At 40.6% G+C, this 13,382-nt stretch overlaps 1 long non-coding RNA gene across 2 annotated transcripts in view; it reads left to right on the top strand.

Annotated features, from left to right (window-relative positions):
* Nucleotides 1–2,103: 2,103 nt before the first annotated feature.
* LOC118611439 overlaps nucleotides 2,104–13,382 on the top strand; it is a 28,180-nt gene continuing 16,901 nt past the window's right edge. Inside the window, exon 1 of one of the 2 annotated variants that reach the window (XR_004954419.1) lies at nucleotides 2,104–2,164. This is a non-coding gene — a long non-coding RNA (uncharacterized LOC118611439). The remainder of the gene's footprint in view (nucleotides 2,165–13,382) is intronic. The other variant, XR_004954420.1, reaches the window with a different exon arrangement.

Raw genomic sequence — 13,382 nt, 5'->3', positions numbered from 1 at the left:
AAAGCCACCCTGTCAAAACTATCCTTCAGAAGTGGAAGAGAAATTAAAGACATTTCTAGAAATAAAGGAGAGGGAGTTGCTTACTGGTAGACCTGCCTTACAAAAGCCAAAGGGAGTCTGTTCTTCAGGCAGAAATGAAAGAACACTTGACAGTAATTTGAAGACATATTAACAGTAATTACATCAATAAATATAAAAGCCTTTAGTATTATGCTTTTTGTTTGTAAAGACTCTTAATAAGATTTAAAATATAAATGTATAAAATATCAATCCATGTTAATCCACAAAATGTATAAGGAGTCATTTATGACAATTACATTTCAGTTATTGAATGCAAGTTGGTATCTACTCAGACTCAATTACTATAAACTTAGGATGTCAATTATAACCCCCATGGTAACCATTAAAATATCTTTTAAAAATACACAAAAGGAAATGTAATCAAAACATTTCACTACAAAAATAAACAGAAGGCAGTAATGGAGGAAATGAGAAACAAATAGGCATAAGACACAGAAAGCAGACAGCAAAATAGCTGAAGTCCTTCCTTAGCCATTACTTTAAAGAGATCTAAGGTGGCCGTACAACTATCAGACCATGTAGTAGGCTTTAACTCAAACTCTTACAAGAGACAGAGGACATCATATATTAATAAAATTCATTTAACAATTATATACTCAACAAAAATACCTCAAAATATATGAAGTAAACATTGACAGAACTGAGAGAAATGAGATGTACAATAATAGAGATTTCAATACCCCACTTTGAATAATGGATAGAACATCTAGCCAGGAGATAGATTTTTTAAAAAGGGTTGATGCCATAAATCAATGAAACCTAACATGTATACAGCAGAATACATATTCTTCTCTAGAGCACATAGAACATTCTCCAGGATAGACCATATGTTAGGCCACAGAACAAGTCTCAACAAATTGGGAAAGGGTAAAATCATAGAATCTATGACCACAATGGAATGAAACCAGAAATCAACACAAGGAGGAAAATAAACCACACACTGTTAAACAACAAATGGGTCAAAGAAGAAATTGCAAGGGAAATTAGAAAATACAGAGAAATGAAAATTAAAAAGCTTGTAAGATACTGCGAAAGCTGTATTCAGAAGGAAATTTGTAGCAGTAAGCACCTACATTAAAAGAAGATTACAACTCAATAAGCTAACTCCACCCCATAAGATACTAGAAAAAGAGTGAGCTAAACTGAAAGTTCTTAGCAGAAGGAAGAAAATAAATATTAGAGTAGTTAGAAAAATGATAATGAAGTCAAAAGTTAGTTCTTGAAAGGATTAACAAAACTGACAAACCTTTAGCCAGAGTAAGAAATAAAGTAATCATACAAAGAAAAACCAAAAATCATTGGAGATCATTTCAATCTTATCTAGGCACGTGTGACTAAAGTGAAACTGGAAAACACAAGACAAATTCAAACACAAAATAGTGGATAAGCAGAATAGAAGTGAGAATATTTAGTTACTGTTTTCCGTTAAGGACCAAACAGTAAACAGGTTTTGTAGGCCACGTATGCTCTGTGTTACATATTCATTTTATTTTTTCTTTACAATCTTTTGAAAATAACCATTCAGCCTCTAGGCTGTACCAAAACAGGGCCACATGCGAAATTTGCATCATGGACCAGATTTTATCTGCCTGCTGCACAAAACCAACAAGTAAGAATGGGAGAAAATTCTCAAGAAGCATTGTTCAGTACTCTGGTACAGTAACCATTAGCCATATACTGCAGTAAGGAGGTGGTAACACAAGTGTAAAATACACAGTGGGTTTTGCAGACTTTGTTCAAAAATAAGGTAAAATACCATTAATGATTTTTACATTTACTACAGGTTGAAATGCTAACATTTGGATGTATTTGGGCTAAATAAAATACAGTATTTAAATCAATTTTACCTGTTTCTGTTTGCTATTTTAATGTGATACTGGAAATTTTTAAATTACATATGTGGTTCTCATTACATTTGTTTGGACAACACTGCAACATGGCAATACTGTGCTTCACTTTATTACGTTTCACAGATGATGCCTTTTCAACATCAAGGGACCCTTCACCAGCAAAAAAGATTATGACTCACTGAAGGCTCAGATGATGGCTAGCATTTTTTGCAATACAGTATTTTCTAATTAAGGTAAGGACATTTTCTTAGACAATGCTATTCCACAGTTAGACTACTGTTTAGCATAAGCATAATTTATATACACTGGGAAGCCAAAAAAATTATGTGACTTGTTTTATTATAATGGTCCGGAACTGAACCCACTGTATCAGAGGCATGCCTGTATCTGTCAAAATCTTTGTATTTTGTTTGTTTTTTTGTTTGTTTGACCTGCCAAAACTTTTAAATGTACATGCCTTTTACTCAATATATCCACTTATAAGAATCTATTATTTTCATAGCATGAACTGACACTTTTCCTATGTCATTTACATAGAAACATATCACCTTTCCCAAAGAACCTCATTTTATTCTCAGAAGCTCATTAGTGAAAATCACATTGATTAACTTTCTGTGGAGATTTTTTTTGGGAAGAACAGAGCTGGCAGGGATGGGGTGGGATAAGGAAGGCACTGCAGTGTAAATGTAAGGCAAAACTCATGGATAAGTCCATCGAAAACTTCCATATCTAGTTACGTTGTGTCTATTGCTAGACAGAATTCATATTCTTTCAACTATTAATGTACTGAGTGAACTAGCCAACTGAGATTTCCAATCATTTAACAAAATCAGGCAATCTGACAAAAGTGACAGCTGAAATTAAGCAGACTGGCCCAGAGGAAGGACTTTAGTGGAAGACATACAAAGAGTAAACAAGTAGAGTACAGTTGTGCTTTAAGCCTTGCAGGTAAATAAGAGATGAGGAAGGGAGCTAGACAGTGTTTGCAGAATTTGAGATTTTTTTCCAAGATACACAGAGAAGGTCACACTGAGAATGTGACCTTTGAGTAAATACAAGTGTCTTAGAGAAAGGTTTCAGAAAAAAATCTATAGAAAGGAAAAATGAAGATAAAAATTCAATTGCAGTGTTAAACTGTCCCATGAACTAAACAATAAATGACCACCCCCTGCATCCTCAGCACAACCTCTCATTATTATAGTTCTTCCAGTATAGTGATCTTGAACATACTAACATACAGGTCAAGGACATTTCCTATAGCTCTTGTTTAAGACCCTTCAAATGCTTTGCACCACACTGATACCCAAATCCACATTACTAATCCTTGCTGTCATTTTTTTAAAACTCATGAATATTATGATGCTAGGATGTAAGTTTTTATCATTCTTCCCATTTTCTGTATGAGGGTATGGAGATCCAGTGAGATGGAGTAATTTGCCGAAGGTAGCACCAATACTACATGGGAAAGCTGGGCTCATACCCAGCCTGCCTGCCTCTGACAGCATGTCTTTAATCGCTATGCTGAATGACCATGGCATGGGTGCACCACGTGCAAAACACCACATGGGGCTTTGCATGCATTGACCAAATCCTGAGACAGCTCTGGGTTGAAGACACTATCACTGTCCCCACATTCTTATGAAACTGCTGAGGCACAGATAGGTCCACCGCTAAGTCACGAAGTGCAAGAGCTCAATTTAGAGCCAGGAATTCTCACTGTACATGCCTGAACATTTGATTATTTGGTCGAATCACCTGCATGAAGTCAACCTGCTTGAAATGGATGAGTGCATCTCATGTCTATCACTGCATAGTTGGTACTATCTTTTCCTTATGGCCACATCAATCATCTACTCTCCACTGATTTTTCTCAGTATATATGAAGTCTTTCATCCATTGCAAACTGGATGATGCCTGCAGAACTTCGTGGAGACCACTGTAGCCAGTATCACCCACAAGACCCCTGAGTAAACCCAACATTCATGTCTGGAGTGTACTGCCATTACTCTCAACACAAAACACTGCTGCCCTCTCAGAACCACTCATTAAGAATATCTTATAAATTTATAATAATTAACTCCTTAATATCCTCTAATTCACTTTTTCACAAGTCTCTTATCTGTTATACAGTTGGTTAGTTCTAAATCACATCTAAATGGCTTTTATTTTTTTTCCTTGATTAGGATCTTTTAAAGCACATCCAAAATCTTACATACTTTTTAAAAACATAACCACAATACCATTATCACACCCAAATAGACTGAACGATATATATTCTGCCTGGCAATGGACAAGGTAGATTATTTCATCAAATGTAAACATCTGACTCTTGTGTTTAGTACATATTTAATCTGCAACTACTAAGTCCATTTTGGATCATATCATTTATCATTTAACAGAAAGTGCCCATTTTTTCTTTCCTGGAAAAGTGCCCACATTTTAGTATGACCGATTGTGTTTTTAGTTGATAAGAGACTCTACACCTTTAAGTCTTCTGTGAGCTGATGCTGATCTAGAGGCTCAATTACATTCAGATACAGTTTTTCAAGAATATTTTATGGGCAGTGTTCTGTATTGCCTGTCACAGCCTAATGGGATGTATGTGATCTGACTGTCCCACATTAAGTGTAGTAAGAATTATAAATTGGGTGATACCAGCCTTTTCTTCCACCTAAAGTTTCAGTCTCCATTAATTAATGTTTTCTAAACCTGTAATTTCACCAGGGCTTCGAATTCTATTAATCCTCCATTTTTCTTAATTCGTCAAATAACTTTGCCACACGGTTTCTTGACCTTCATCCTTCCAATAGTCATATTCTTAACTGCAGTTGCTCATTCCCACAGACAATGCTATACTTTTTACCAACACCCTCAATATCCATGAATCTCAATTTCAAGCATTCTGTTCTGCAGTAACAACTCTGTATCTTGTATTTCCAGTTTAACTTCCTTTTAGTTCCCCACAACAGTAACCATTTACCAACCACATACCCCACCCTCTGCTTCCGGCAATGCTGCTATTTTTCTGTGGAGAACTCTTCCTCATAAACTTTGTCGTGTAACTCTTAAGAGTCTGCCACAGAAACAAAGAAAAATGATCATTTACACAATGCTACTGGTCAATTATATCTCAGTAAAGCTAGGGAGAAAATAAAAATGATCATTTCTACCATTACAAAATGATCCATTTGCTCTGCTTTTATTCTTTTCTTCAAGTCTACTTCATCTGATATTAATATAGCTGTGCCAGCTTTCTAATGTTATTGATGACATGAGCTATCTTTTCCCTTCCTTTTGCTTTCAACCTATCTGTGTACTCATATTTAAAGTGCGACTCTTGGCACAATATATAGTTGAAACCTGTCTTTTCTTCCCATGTGGCAATCTGTTTTTCTTGGAAATACACAGAAGAGGAAACTTCTTACGTGCAGGAAATATTTTATTTCTTCCTTTGGTTGCTGGTTACCTTTATAATTTCTTTGTGAAAATGCACTTTCCTGTGTGTATAATATGCTTTTTAAAGTTTAGTTAAAAATATACAAAGTTAAAGGTATTTTGTCCACTGGCAATAAATCCAGGGATCTAAATGCATCCCATCTTCACACTCAATAGGGGCTCAGTCTCCATTGAACCAGAAAATACCTCCAGTGTATGGAGGTTCCACACAGTATCTGTTTCCTGTGGTTAAACTAATTCAGCACTAGGGACATTTTTGTCAAGAGCTTGGGAGCTTGATACCGGTGGCTGTTGATCATTGGTCTCCTCCACGCTGTGTCGGATCCCGTATCCAAAGTATATGGCAAATCCTAATATCGAAATGAGACAATGAGAGGGAAAAGTGGGCACTCTCCCCACTTCCAGGTGCCCAATAGGCCTCCTATTACAGCATCTGAGACAGTTTTGGGATAAGGTAATAGGAAGAGGGTTGGGTTCAGTCACCCAAGAGGACTCTTGCCCCTAGAAAGCCACTTACCAATCACCATCCAGATGCCAAATTGGGCCCAGGTTCTAGTGGTCATCTGCATCATCAAATAAGTATTCACAAAGATGCTCGTCAGTGGGAGGACAGGCAAAGCAGGGACCTGTAGGCAAAGTCAGTTAATCCTTGCACATGACACAAATGCTTGAAAAGCAGACTCTTTACTCCACTGCATGGAAGGAAGACTCCAGTCCTATTTGGACTGTGTGTTTGATACCTACTTATATCAAGTATCCCACTGAATGTTCCCAAATGGAACTAGTAAGTACTGAGTGTGGATCACAGAATGGTCCATTGGTTTTAGAACTCCCCTTGTTCTCTCCTGGTCCAGCAAAGAATGCTTAGACTGAAAAGTATGCAGAATTCATTCACTCAAGGTAGATAGATTAGAGACATAAAGTCACTTACCTTGAAGCGAAGAGGAATTGGGTTCTGGGGCTGTCTCCAAATGATGAACGTGATTCCTAGAATAAGCAGAAGTAGCAGCCCAGCCACTGTTGTGAACACTGGGTCTACAGAGAACAGATGGCTGGGCCAATGGGCCAGTATCAAGCACAGGATCGTCAACAAAAGAGCTGCAAGAGTCAAGTTAAAGGAGAACAGGTCTAACTCCAGAAGTCAAATATGTTGGGACCTTGGGTCACATCCCACCCCAAAATTTCCCCCATCAAGAAGGGCCACCATGTTTCCAAGACTCCTCATCATCTGCCAAAGGCACACTTCCTGTCAATTTTAGAACACCACCAAAGAGAAAACCCACACTGCTCACCAAGCAGTAAGGCACATCCATAGACAGTGTGGCCAGATTTCCGAGTAGGGATGGTGTTGACAGGGTAACACAGACTCTTTAGAGTCTTTGAGGTTCCTGCTTCAGGTACAGATTCCAAAGAACTTGCTTGAAGTTCAGATTTTGTCTCAATTATTTCCACCTCCATTTTCTCATTCTTTCTTAAAACCTGGTCTGGTTGGTACCTGAATGAAAGATATCAAGTCCATATTCACACTAGCCCTACTCATCCAACATCAGGCAGCCTAAGCCACTTCTTCTGCACTTAGAAGACAGTATGAAGGCAGAAGAGGGTTAGCCCCCCAACAATCCTCATGAGTTCAAGACCTCCGATCAAGAGGTAGTAGAGTCTCACCTGAGGACAAGCACAGAGAAGGCCACTAGGGAATAAGTAAGCAGTGTTCCAATTGACATGAGGTCCACAAGATCACTGAGCTCGAAGAAGAATGCCATGAATGCTAAAAAGAAGATGCAAATGAGGTGAGAAACCACTGGAAGTGTCCAAGTTGAGGAAATTGATCAGAAAAGGGGTGGGTTTTGTTTATTTACCTGCAAGGGTTCCAGAAACGATGGTGGCTGTGATGGGAGTGTGAGTGCGGGCATGGATCCGGGCAAGTCCCCGGAAAAGGAGCCCATCCTCTGCCATCGCGTAGATCACTCGAGGCATGGGGAACATGGAACCCAGAAGGCTGGAGGAAAAAATGGGAATGAGTGTGAAGATGTGGAGAGCAGGATACACCAGGGCTTCTGCTCCCCAGCCTACATGGGGTAAGGTGTCTCTTCCTCTCATCTCTCCATCTAAGGCTGGGGCACTTGAGAATCTGAAGTAGATGGAGAGGAAACTTTGACACTGACCTGGATGAAAGAGCACAGAGGGTGCCAGCAGCCACAACATATTTGGCAGAGGCCCATCCGACATAGTGAAAAGCTTGTGGCAAGGGGCTGTCAGAATCAATATGATAGTAGGGCACCATGAGGGTGAGTGCCGCTGAGACACCAAAATATGCCAAGAAGCATATGAAGAGCGAGATCACAATGCCCAGGGGGATGGAACGCTGAGGATTGCGGGCTTCTTCCCCTGCAGGACAGGTAGAAGCATTGGTTCAGGAAAACACACCAAGATGAAAGCACAAAATACTCTTAAACCTCCAAAGCAGGTTAACTTTTTAACATCCTATGCCCAAGGGCAGCCTAAATTGTGTCCAAACCCCAAATGGGACGGAATGACCATGTTACCTGCTGTAGCAATGCAATCAAAACCAACGAATGCGTAGAAACATGTAGCTGCTCCATGGAGAATCCCATCAAAGCCAAAAGGTATAAACCCTCCAGAACCCAGAGGGCCCAAGCTGTGGTGAGAGATGGTGCAAGGAAGAACATGGGTGAGCTGTGTTCAGCCATGTCTACTGGATGCTTCAGTCAAGACCACAGTCCTCATCAACTGGACCCATCAGCTCAGATCTGTTCCCTAACATATTCCTACTCCACCACCCCCCTGGCCCCCCGCCCCCAAGCACAGACACTGCCATGACCAAGATTGCCTCCTAACCTGTAGGTGTCATTGGATCCAGATTTGGCCTCTTCATAGTCCTGTTGTGTGAGCTGCCAGTGGTGTAGGTCTCCCTTAATGAAGCCAGAGAGGATGACAAAGCTGAGAACCAAAAGGTTCACACTTGTGAACATCTTGGTAACCAGAGCTGACTCACTAGCTCCCAGAACCAGTAGACCTGTGGGAAAGGTGAAATATAAAACATAGTTGAATAAAAAATAGCTGACTCCATAGAGACAGAAAGCAGACCAGTGGTTTCCAGGGACGGGGGGAAGCAGGATGGGCAGTGATTGCTTAATGGGGACAGGGTTCCTTTTGAAATGATGAAAATATTTTGGAACTAGGTGAAGACGATGGTTCCACAACATGGCAAATGTACTAAGTGCCACTGAATCATATACTGTAAAATGGGTAATTTCTTACTGTTGTTGCCATCTCAGAGTATAGATATGTATCAAATCACATTGGACACCATAAACTTACACAATGTGATGGGTGTCATTAGATCTTAATAAAGTGGGAGAAAATAATAAAATAAAATTGTTAATTTTACATTATGTGAATTTCACCTCAATTTTGTTTTAATTAAACAACATCATTTTTAAAAACTTTGGTTTCACCACAGAGGAAGAAATGTGTCTGTCTAAGTTGATAGTTCTCAGATGGAGGTGGCTTCATCTTCCAAGGGACATTTGGCAATGTCTGGAGACATTCTGATTGTCCCATTTGATGGAGTAGGTGCCATGGCCATCTAGTGAGTAGATCATTGGCAGATCACTCAATATCCTAAAATGATTTTTTAAAAAACGAATCCCAACAAAAACATAGGACAGCCCCACCCCCAACACATACAAATGAATGATCCAGCTCAAAATGCCAGTAGCGCCAAGGGTGGGAAACAGTGGTCTACGTTTTGTCTTCCTGCCTCTCCCACCACGTGTCCATTTATCCAGTCTCTAATTCACCCACCATTTCGCCATCTCGAAGCCCTTCCCATCCTAGCTCCTTATCCGTGCCCCACTCTTCCCATTGTGTCTCTGACCCCTGTCTCACCAGTGAGCAGCAGCACCAGGCCTAGTGAGATAAAGTCTGTGTACTTGGCCAGGTGAGGCACATGCAGAGAGAAACTGCCCTGCAGGACCCGAGAAATATGGTTCCCAGTCAGGCTATCGATGGTGGAGCTCCAGGCCCTGGCCACACTGGCACTACCTGTAGGGCAAAAGAAGTAACATTCATCTGCAAATGTTTTGCATCCCTATTAGGGTGCCAAGGGATATATTTTGAGGAGAAAAACACAAAATACATAATCTCAAAGAATTTTTTTTTTTTTTTTGCAGGGTGGGGAGAGCAGGCACAGATGTTTCACAAAACAGGGAAACTAAGATGTCAGGAGGAGATCAGTGTTGTGTAGAGCAATAGGGAAGTGGGAGCTGGAGGGCTAGGAGGTGGGCACTGAAATTTTAAATTGGGTAGTGGAGAGTTTCACGGAAGCAACAGCTGAACAAAGACCTCACAGTGGTGAGAGTGTTGAGCCTTGAAGAATATGTCTCTCTGTCACCCGCGGGAATTCTTCCCCACTTCCTACAATTCCCACTTCTTCCTGATTCTTTGTTCAGTAATTTAAGAAAAGAAGGATAGAGTTGAGTAGAATGAAGTTTGGGAGTGTTCTGACACTCTTACCCATTTCCCCTCACAAGGTAAATAAAGCATTTATGAATGAGGATGAAGACTCCAATCCCTTCTTCCTATAGTCCTGATCTGCAGTCCCTTGTTTTCCCCATCATCCCCATCATCTCACCGATAACATATGAGAGTATAAGGGTCCATCCAGTGATGAAGGCACACAATTGTCCCACCGTGACATAGCTGTAGAGATAGGAAGAACCGGAACATGGAACCCGGGTCCCAAACTCTGCATAACAGAGCCCAGACAACACGGAACTCAGGGCAGCCACCAAAAAGCAGATGACAATTGCCGGTCCAGCTTTCTCTTTGGCTACTTCACCAGCCAGGATGTATACGCCTGCTCCCAGGGTGCTGCCCACACCCAAGGCCACCAGATCTAGGGTGCTCAGACAACGGGCCAAGCCAATTTCAGACCCTTCTCTTGGCTCCACGGTCCGCCTGCGGACCAGCTTCCGGCCAAATAGACGAACATGCTGACACAGCATCCCAGATGGAGTTGAGGAGGAGGCTAAGATCTGCAGAGAAACCAAGACAGATAGCTATCAGAATGCCCATCCACCCTTGGCCCTGGGAGTTGGGAATAGAAAACCGTGGCAGAGCAGTGGTAAAAGGACATATTGGGTAAGTCATTCATCTCTAAGCCTTGGTTTCAAATGTAAATAGGACTTAATACATTTCAAAGTTACTGGAAGGATTGCTTGAAGAGTGCTGTGCCTGGCACCTAGTAGCTACTCAGTTGCTATGAGCTGAGTGGATAAGAGTGCTGATTTTTGAAGCCATATCACCCAGGTTCACATCCAGCTCTGCCAGGTATCAGTGATCTGATTTTGCACAAGCTACATACTAATGCTGAGTAGGAGGCAAGAGAACCGTAATCAAAGACTACAATATCCTGATCAGCCCTGCAGCCAGGCCAGGAGGACACCTGCAACACAAAAAGAGATTTCTCCTGGGATTACTAACAGCCTATTCTCCACACCTGTGAAGGGGAAAGAGGAACCGAGTCATTCTCCGTGGCTAAAACTATGGGAAACCTAAGGATTAAAGGCTGGAAACTGCCAGCAGGCCTTTCATTCTACATATTCTTACCTTTTCATGCTACATACTCTTCCCCTTCCTCACTGTATGTCCACATTAAAGGAAATGGGTTAACAAAGTCTTTTAAACTATAATTCACAAGAACTAAAAAAAAAAAAAATGATATATAAACTGAATTTGCTAAACACTCAGGACCCCTCTCAGTGCCTTTACTCTGTCTCTCACTGTTTCTCTCACTGTCCCCCTCGCTTTCAGCCTCTGAGAGGACACCACACTGTAGAGTGTTACCCTTTTTCTAATAAACCTTCCTTTTGACTCCAACTTTGGTGTGTGTTGAATTCTTTATACACTTTCCGCCAAAAGACCTTCCTCCTCTCTTGGTGCAGGGCTTGGTCTCCCTCCCCACCAACCCTCCCCCACCTCGGGGAAATTTGCCCTATCCTGCATCATCAATACTGCTCTTTGTCCACCCTTCTCAGTAAAACAGAGGAAACTCTTACTATTATCATCATTATTTCCTCCTTTCCTTGATAGGTGACTGCGAGACTTGGTCAAGGAGAGAGAAACTTGATGGCTTTGTGTTTTGTTGCCTGCAGAGTGAAACAGATTTGGAATTTGGAATAGAGCAGAAAGAGATGGAATTTATAGGGAGGGAGAGATTCTAGCCCAGATCAGTTTCAAGCATCAAACCAGTGTGGCCTCCCAGTTGCCTGGAGGGAGGGAAGACTGCTCTTCATTCCAAATCAGAAATCAAGAGACTATTTCCTATTCTTTTGGGGCTTGGAATGTCTCCTCATCACATTTCTGCAGGGCAAAAAAACATGACCTATAAAGGAAGGAAATTCTTACACAGGCTACAACATGAATGAACTTTAAGGACATTATGCTCAATGAAAGAAACCAGTTACCAAAAGACAAATACTGTATGATTCCACTTCTGTGAATTACCTAGAGTAGTCAGATTCAGAGACAAAAAGTAGAATGATGGGGGGTTGGGTATAAAAGGTGTAGGGATTAAGATGTCGGATTGGTAGTTACAAAATAGTCAGAGGGATGCGAAGTATAGCACAGGGAATATAGTCAATATTATAATAACTATGTATGGTGTCAGGTGGGGACTAGACTTATCAGGGAGATCACCTCATATGGTATATAAATGTCTAACCACTATGCTGCACACCTAAAACTAATGTAATATTGAGTCACAACTGTAATTGAAATTTTTTTTTAAAAAAAGAAAAAAAAAAAAAAGTAGAATGGTAGTTGCCAGGGACTGGGAGAGGGGAAGTGGGGAGTTATTATTTAATGGTTATGGCGCTTAACTTGGGCAAGATGAGTTCTAGAGACTGGTTGCACATCAATATAACTATACTTGACATTCCTGAACTGTACACCTAAAAATAATTTAAAATGGTCAATTTTATGTTATGTGTATGTTACCACAATTTTTTAGGAAATACTGTCAATAATAATAGAGTCCATTATTAAGACGGTAAATTTTGTGTGTTTTACCACCATTTTTTAGAATTGCTGGGTGTTTAACAAACAAATCAGCATATATAAGAGACTAAAATCAATGGCCCATCAATCTTAAACCCTGAATAAGTTTTACCCGTTAATATTATTTATACATGAATCAAAAAAAAAAAAACAGCCTTAGAGCATTCAAATACTCATCTCATCTCTCCCCTCACTCCCCCCATACACGCAGCTCCTAGCTCCTTCTACTTTCTTCCAAAAAATGGGTCTTTTCTACCCTTGGCATGGAAAGAATCAAGCTGAGTAACTGTATGCTGGGATTGCCAAGGTGTTTGGGAATATCTGAACCTATGTGCCCTGTCTCCTACAGAAGAAGTGTTATCCACACTTACCGGACTGCCGGAGCAGACCCTGGATCACTGGATCGAAGTCAGTGAGGTTAAACCAGGTGGAGCTGCAGCTGATGATCTCTCTAAAATGAGCTAAGAACCCATATAAGACAACTCTATCCCTGAGTAGGCAGGGCAGGGGTGGGTGGGCCGGGAGTCTCTACAGTGATGTTATCAGATGTGGAGGCTTCTGTGGTTACCCTCAAGGCACTGTACTAAGATTGTTTTAAAATTGTAGTTAAATAGCCTGTGGCCATGCTACCCTGAACAGTCTGATCTTGGAAGCAAAGCAGGGTTGGGCCTGGTTAGTACTTGAATGGGAAACCACATAGAAGACTGAGTACTGTAGGCATAAAAAATATATAAATAAAATAAAATAAATTGTGGTTAAAGAAATATAACATAAAATTTGCCATTTTAACCATTTTGAAGTGTTCAATTTGATAGTGTTAAATATATTCACATTTTTGTACCTTCACATCTCAAGAATTCTTTTCATCTTTCAAAACTGCAACTGAAACTCTGTCCCCAACTAAACACTCCC

This window comes from Rousettus aegyptiacus, unplaced genomic scaffold, assembly GCF_014176215.1.
Source record: "Rousettus aegyptiacus isolate mRouAeg1 unplaced genomic scaffold, mRouAeg1.p scaffold_m13_p_14, whole genome shotgun sequence".
Lineage (NCBI taxonomy): Eukaryota > Metazoa > Chordata > Mammalia > Chiroptera > Pteropodidae > Rousettus > Rousettus aegyptiacus.
Note: the sequence above shows the minus strand (reverse complement) of the source record. Positions and strands in the feature narration are given on the sequence as shown.